Here is an 8,096-nt window from a genome sequence, read left to right on the forward strand (position 1 = left end):
ACTTTTTTATGCAGCAATATTTTTATGTTACAAGAAATTTAATTACTTTTATAAACATCTTTAATAAGTCTTGAAAAATCTATTTTCTGGTATGTAAGATTACCTCATCTCATATAAATAGCCATTCCTGTTCAGTACTGCTCTCTGGAGCACTTCAAGAAATCCTCTAATCACTGCAGAAAGAATACAAAATTCCCTAGATGCCATTTTCGAGTGGTGCAACAAGTGGAGAGTTATCCTCAACCCTTGTAAAACAACAGCAGTTATTTTCTGCCACATCTTAAACAATCAGTTTAAGAATGTTAAAAAAGTGAAAATCCAACTCAGAGAGAATGAAGTACAAATAATCACAGTGGCCAAATTTCTAGGCAATACCTTTGGTACACTTCTAACATTGTCTGCACATTTCAAACGCATAAACAAATCTGTAAGCGAGTTGCCCACTTAAAAATAATTGCAGGTATGAATAAAGTATGTAGTCCTGAAACATTAATCAAAATATACAAGGCATTTATTCAACTTGTCATAGAGATGCCAAATCACCTTTAACTGCTCAAAAAGCATAAAAAACATGATACAGATACAACAAAAGAAAGTTCTAAGATTAACTCTAAGACTCCCCAAATGCACTCCGATTGCCTATATATACAAATCATGCAACATTTAAACACTTAATGATAGGCTAATCTCTCTTTCATAAGAATATTGCAACAAACAAGTAGAACAATGAAACCCCCTCATGGCCACCTGAAAAGCAATGGCAAGTGCCCCTTACAAATTGCTTAACATTAAAACAATCAGAAACACACTGAAGTGACCTTAAACATGTTTATAACTGTGTTCATTTCCTTGACAAGCATGGGCACAGAACAGGTAATATTCTGTGCCTGTTCTGTGAAAGTGGGTTTTCTCAGGGATTTCCTGTTTCACCCCACAACTAATTCTCTGGCTCATTTGGTTCATCCCAGCCTAGGCATTAGATTCCTTTGTCACTGCCACCAAGTGGCCCTGACAAAGGTCCATCAGTCATTTGAGTTAATGTTTTGACAAGTTCCTGCCATCTTGCTTCTTTTCTTTTTAACTCCATCAATATCTTGGAAGTCATCAGTGAAAGCCTGAGTCTTCTCTTGCCTTGAAGTCCTCCAGACATTTACTTAATCTCATCAAATCTCACAATAGATAGTAACAGAACTTTTTACAGCACCTGAAAAATAAAACTTTTTAGCTGTGATATCGAGAAAACCCACTTGTGGAGAAAAATATATATGTAAAAATGGTTCGTTTGGGTTAAGAAAATTTTTTTACATAGAGGAGCGAACAACGTTTCGACCTTCTTCAGTCATCATCAGGTTCACCTGTGAGCTGTTTTTATATATATAAAACTTTTTAGCTTTTTTAAATATTTATTTGTTAGCAGAATGAAGGGGGATAATCTATATCCCTGAACACCATATTTGGGAAAGTGGAATATCTTTCCTCAAAACTATATACCTGCCATAGTTTTTTTGTTTGCTGCCCTCTATATGCAAGAATAATTTTACATGTTGCAATCTATGAGCTTCCACGTATCCTATGTTCAACATGGATCAGTTGCAACTCACAAGTAAATCATCATGTAGCAACACCCTCCTGAAACATGTGATTCCTATTCGATTTTACCAAACTATCACTTCTCATTTGGCATTGTTTGTGACAAGACATTTTTTATTGTGCTCTTCGATCCTGTTTTTTCTTTAACATTAGTGCATTTTTTGCCATTCATCAAAGTGGAATTGTTCTTGTAAATGTTTAAAACAGTTTGCAAATTTAATTTTTTCTAATTTCATTTCTTTATTTTAACACTGGAAGTAATATAGTATACCAACATGTTTACACAAGCTTCAAATGTGATGAACTTTGCTATGGAGTTATTGGGTTTCATTCACCTTGACAATGAATGTTACATGAGTCAACTTGCTTCTCCTGATATTGCACATATTTCTCCTGAACATGCCAAACCTGTTTGGGTCAATAAAAAATTTGACAGCCTTTTTTCCTCTACCTGATTTTGTTTTGTCTTACTTTGCCCCTGCTGTAGGGTCAGCTAGGCCTAATACTGCTGTTTTAGATATGATTTCTCAGGTCTGTTTCATTTATCTATTTACCCCTTCCTTCTTTGTTACAGGAACCTGCCCATCACATTCATCTGCTGCTCTTAGAGGGGGCTCAAGTGGATTTGTTAATCAAGTTGGAGAAGTCATTCATTATACCTACCCAATATCTTGCCCACTTTGGTGATTTTTTACAACACTTATTCTCCTATTAAACTTCATTTCATGGAGCTTTCAGTTATTCTTGCCCTAACTATTCTTTCTGCTACAGCTTTTGCACATTTGGTCTTCTATGGGAACCCTTATCCCCAAGAGTCAGGCACATCTGAGGTATTTTCTGCCAGCTCTACACAACCTGTAGAACCTTGTGTAGGATCCAGTAAAACCTCCTGTTTTCTTTTTTACTTCCCTTGTTAACAATCTTAATTGGTGGTTGGACAGGGATCATATATTGGCAATTGTTCCACTTCCTTCCCCTATGTTCTGATTTGCATATCTTCACTGATGCTTCCCTCCAGGACTGGGGATGTGATTCAATTAGCAGGAAACTTCAGGTGTGCTGTCTCCAGTCAAGAAATCTTATCAACATTCTAAAACATCCGGCAGCACTTAATGCTTTGGATAATTTTTTTTCATCTTGTAAGAAGTTGTCTGGTTATGATCCTTTCTGACAATTTATAGTTGTGGCTTATGTCACTCACCAAGGTGGCATTCATATTTGTTCCCTTTGTGGTTAAACCTTGAATCTCTATTGTTGGGTCCATATACTCAGTATTCTTCTCCTTGCCTGCCAGGCTCCATGTGCATTCAGTCTTGTCATGGATTATTTTTCCCATCAGAACAAGGTTTATCCACTATAGTGGTCCTCAATCCTCTTGTTTTCCCATGGCTATACATTATTTGAATACCAAAGTACCTTTGTTTTGGTCTCCATTTTATCATCCACTTGCACTTAACCAACAAATATCTTTATTTTCCATCTGTCTTCTTACCAGTGTCAGGTCCTTCTGATTGTTCCTTACTGGCCAGCACAACTGTGGTTTCTCCAACCTCAATGTGCCCCATCATTACCTCTTCCTTTTATTCCATCCCTTTTATGTCAGTCTTGGTCACCAGCATTTAATTTAGCCATTCATATCCTCCGTTTCCATGTGTGGTTTTTATCCAGTCCTTGGTGAAGAGATCTGTATTGTTCCACAAGTTGCTTCATTTTAGCTCTTTCTATTTGCTCTTCCTCTGTTTATTAGCATAAGTGGAATGTTTTCTGCCATTGATATTTGGGTCAGGGTTTTCACATGCTCAAACCACTGTTCCTTTTTTTATGGATTACCTTAGTTGGCTGTTTGATCAGAGATCTATAGCTTCCTCGATTGTGGATTATCAGACTGCCTTGTCACACACTTTTTGTATTTTCTGGTACTATAAAGTTTTACCTCCTACTCTATCCCTATTGTTGCATTCCTTCTGGATTCATCCTCCTCCTTGGTTCACAGTTCTTCTTGATTGAGATATTAGTGTGATTCTTCACTGCCTTACTTTTCATCCATTTGAACCTCTGTCCTTCTGTTAAGTTTTTCATTAAGCCCTTAAGACTTATTTCATTATCCTCTTGGCCTGTGGACATTGTTAAGTGAATTTTCTTGCAACTGACATTTCATGTACCCTTTATAATACCACACATGTTCTTCTCTATCCAGATCAGTCTTTCATTCTCAAAGCATTCTTGGCTCATGAGGGTAACTCCTCCTTATGAATATCCCTATTCTCCATTCCTACCTATATCCTCAGTTTGATTAGAATAAGCTACTGTGTCCCATATATCCTTTTCATTTTTATATTATTCACATGGTTTTCTTCCATGGTGCCCATTTCTGTCTCTTCATTCTATGGGAGATTTCCTCCATTCATGACCTTTCTCCTTCCATCCTCACCAGTTGGGTTTGGCTTTTCTTCTTTGTCTCCTTCTTCCCATAATTTGTTTCAAATGTCTTCTCATCACAAAATATCTTTTCCCTGATACTTTTCTCTGTCATTCCTTGGAAGAAATTCTTTAATTGTGTTTGTAGACCACATCACATCCACTCATCTCTCATTGATTTTTCGTTGTTGGATTATCATTTGCCACTTAGTGCCATTATTCATATTTCAGTGAGACTGTGACTGAGGAAGTTATATTTTGAATACCTCTGCTTGTTTACTGCCATTTCCTTTTTTTCTGTATGGATTCTGCTCTGCAGTGAGTGGAACTTAGCCAGATATGCTTCATGTAGTCAAATTTGTACTGTCAAGCCATATTTGACTTCATATTTGTAATTTTCATGGTCACTCAATGTTCATGTTGAGATGAGAAGTGTTCCACAAGATCACGATATTGGCATGCCTCATTGATATACCCACCTTTCTAAACTGTACTCACCTGTGGATTTCATGGATAAAGCAGAGAGGAATAGCTACCCATTCCTACTATTCCTTAGATTGAATAAATTAGGTATGATGTGATTTTTAAAATAGGGTTCTTTCGGTCACCCATTGCACTGTCTCCAGTATTGATATTCTCCTGGATTCTCCAGTGCATTCTTTCCCTCCTTTTTTATCTAGTAGATTATGTTAGTCCTTACAACTTTGGTAGTGCATAATGGAAGCATCATCTTGAATGTGATAGCAATGTAGAGTAAAAACAGTTTTGAGCCAAGACTTGGGCAGTGATGTTTTGCTAGTGTTTATGACAAAACGTTCTCCAATCTGATGCTCCATCTCTGTAGGGGTTTATTCAAGGAGATGTTTTTGTTTTGGAGTAAAATCATCAAAATTGTGCTTTACCCTTTTCAATGGGGTCCCTCATCTCACTCCCACTTAGATGTGATTTCCAGTGGCTGTGTTTTGGATTCAGTACTGAACTGAACATAAGATCTCACACATGTATTACAAATGTCTCTGTTCCCTCATTCAGTTATCTTCTTGTTCACTTCACCTATGTTGTGGGTTATGGCAGTGGTACTTGCAGATTAATACAATTCTTTTTCTTACGCTATTCCTCAATGATGCTCATATATCAAGGATGTTTTTGTGCTGGGGGTTCTTTTCAGTTTGGTTTTGAGTGGGAGTATTTACTTATATCATCATCTGTACGTTAGGTTCCCAGATCTGTCAAATAGTTTATCATATTGCTTTCATGTGTCCCATTCACAGATTGGTGAGTACAAGATTTCCCTCTGCTCTGCTAAACATGAAGTTGATATGACCCTCTTCCCCACATCCATCAGTTGGCTACATTTTGGATTGCACTTGACTTACTGCTGGTATGATCTTCTTTCCTACTCTTATATGGATGTCAACTCCCAGTGGCTGGGTTTTTGATTGTAGTTAACTTGTCAGTGGTATGATCCTCAACCTACCCTTGCATGGATGTATGTTCCCAGCAACTGGATTTTGGATTCAGTTGACTTGCCATGTAAGGTCCATTGTGCTCTATCCATTTAGATATTGTGTGGTATAGATCCCTATTAACCCACTGTTCCTGCCATTTTGGATGTGTTCCTCTCATTTTCCATCCATGTTTACATTATGTCTTTCGACACTGGATGAAGAATACACCTGATACAGAAATGATAAGGTCTTCTATGTGTAATCCTCTAATGTGAGGATGTTATCTTTTAAGATGTTCTTCAGATGCTTTCTTTTTTATCTTCCTTGCACCTATCCCTCTGCCTATTCAATGTGGGATTCTAACTATTTATGTTAGAAATTATAATTTTCCTGTACTTTTCACTCTTCCTCACCGGTGAAATCTGTTGCTTCCATTTTCTGTCAGAACTCAATTAGTGATAGTTCAGTAGATTTGAATAGAGGAAGTCACGTGTCTGAAGTATGTGTCACACTATTGGTGGAGGGTATCATAGGATGATTTATATGCGAGACACAGTTGAACCTTGTTGAATGTAGGGTACATGGGAGCTCAAAGCTTGTGGCATGCAAAATAATTTTTGCATATAGAGGGTAGCACTAAATGGGAATAGCTATTCATGTGAGATGGGTGAATACCAATGGAAAATACATTTTCAAATAGGAAAATCATAATTTATGCATTTGTAGATTAATGAATCAGTTACTTGTGTAGTTTAATTCCATAAAGTGGACTTGACCATATCAGAAACATGGCACATACATTCACTTTAAAGGATGCAAGAATATGCAGTCCACCTGTAGGTAAGAAAAGAGATTGTACTTTTTTTATTTAATTATTTATTGAAATGAAACTCCATTAAAATGTTTTGTTGCAGCCTTACATTTTAATAATATGGTAGTTGCCACTTTATGTTGAATAAAGTAAAATCTGTTATAACAGTACTCAGTTTTGTATGTCCTGAAAATATATGCTCGCCTAACTACCTAAATTCACATAAATGGATGCTTCATTTCAGTGAATGTAAACAAAAGCCAAATGTAAATACACTTTAGTAGACATTTTGTACAACAATATATTAAAAGTTTATCAAAGCTTTTGGAATAGGTCTAATGTTAAGTCATAGAATAACATTATAAGTTTATTAACTGGTATTATTAAGTATGGTAAAGCTAAGCCATAACTAAACTAAAGCAAAAACTGTACACAAATTAATGTGCATTTTAATTTATCTCTTTATCTGATGTAGGCTTTATTTATTAAAGGCTTAATTATGTGAGGCCTAAGATTAGTGGACTTTTCAATTTCTGCAATTAAAGTTCTTTTGTATAACTCAGAAAAAAAAGTCTCTACTGGTATTTCTTTAATTTTACTGAATTAAATAGTAAAAAGGTTTTATGCAATGTAAGCTGTTTAATAAAGTTCTTTGTTTTTCTGAACGAGATATAGAACAAATGACATTATTTTCCTCTTACAAGGCCTTTTAATATTAATACTAGCTGTATGACAAAGCATGTATATCCTGTACCAGAGACATCAACACAACATCAAGAATGTTTGCATATTGTATTAAATTTCTGCAGGTTCAAAAACAGTAATGAATATAATGATTTTAAAAGTGTTTAGTTTATAATCATGTGTTGCATAAGTAAAATATGATGATCCAATAAAACATTATCAAGTTTAACAGAATATAGGGAGTTCTGCAAGATGTTGGTTAAGAGTGTTTAAGTTGATAAAATCTGACTTTACACGTTTGCCAAATACCACATAATGTATGGAAGTAAATTGTGTTCCTTGATTAATTTGTTTTGTAGTTTGGTGAACCACTTCAAAACACAAGTTTAATTATAAGTTTGACAAAAATTAAACCATGAATAATAATGTTCATAAAATAATCACACCTTTACCTGGAAACTTTAAAATATTTTGGTTTATAAACCTTGAACTTATTTACAATGTGACCAACCCTTTTCATAATATGCATTTTATCATTAAGAATAAGTGTTAATATGAATAATCTGATGGTATATGCCTTCTCAAATGGCCTTATTGTATTAATTTATTTCTGTAAGTGTAGATATCAATTTTTCAACATGTTTCTAAAAGTTTTAACTTGTGTTCAATATGCAGATGCAAATTTAAATGAAATATATTGTTTTTAGTTATTTAAAAATTTCATTAACTTTTACCACATTCTTTTCTGTTATAGTCTATTCAGGATTTCAAATTAATGTTATCCACTTCACATTGGTTAGGTCTCAAATAAGGTTTTTGATCTGCTATTTTAGACACCTTAAATGATTTTAAAGTTTTTAAAATTTAATTTTTTTTCACAGAAAGGTAATGTGCATGACACTATTTTATAACTACATAGAAAATATACTTTTGAGGTTCATTAATATCATTAAAGTAAATATTTATTAAAACATCTAAAAATTACTGGAAAGTGTTTGTTGATAGCAATAGCAGACAAAAAATATTTATAGTTTTGTAATCTCCATTTCTTTTGCATGTTAGTCAATTTAGGATTGGTCATAAGAATATAAAACTATTCTTTACTTTTCCATCCTAAAGTTTGATCAAGAACAAAAACAAAATTA

Source organism: Tachypleus tridentatus, chromosome 12 (assembly GCF_004210375.1).
Source record: "Tachypleus tridentatus isolate NWPU-2018 chromosome 12, ASM421037v1, whole genome shotgun sequence".
Lineage (NCBI taxonomy): Eukaryota > Metazoa > Arthropoda > Merostomata > Xiphosura > Limulidae > Tachypleus > Tachypleus tridentatus.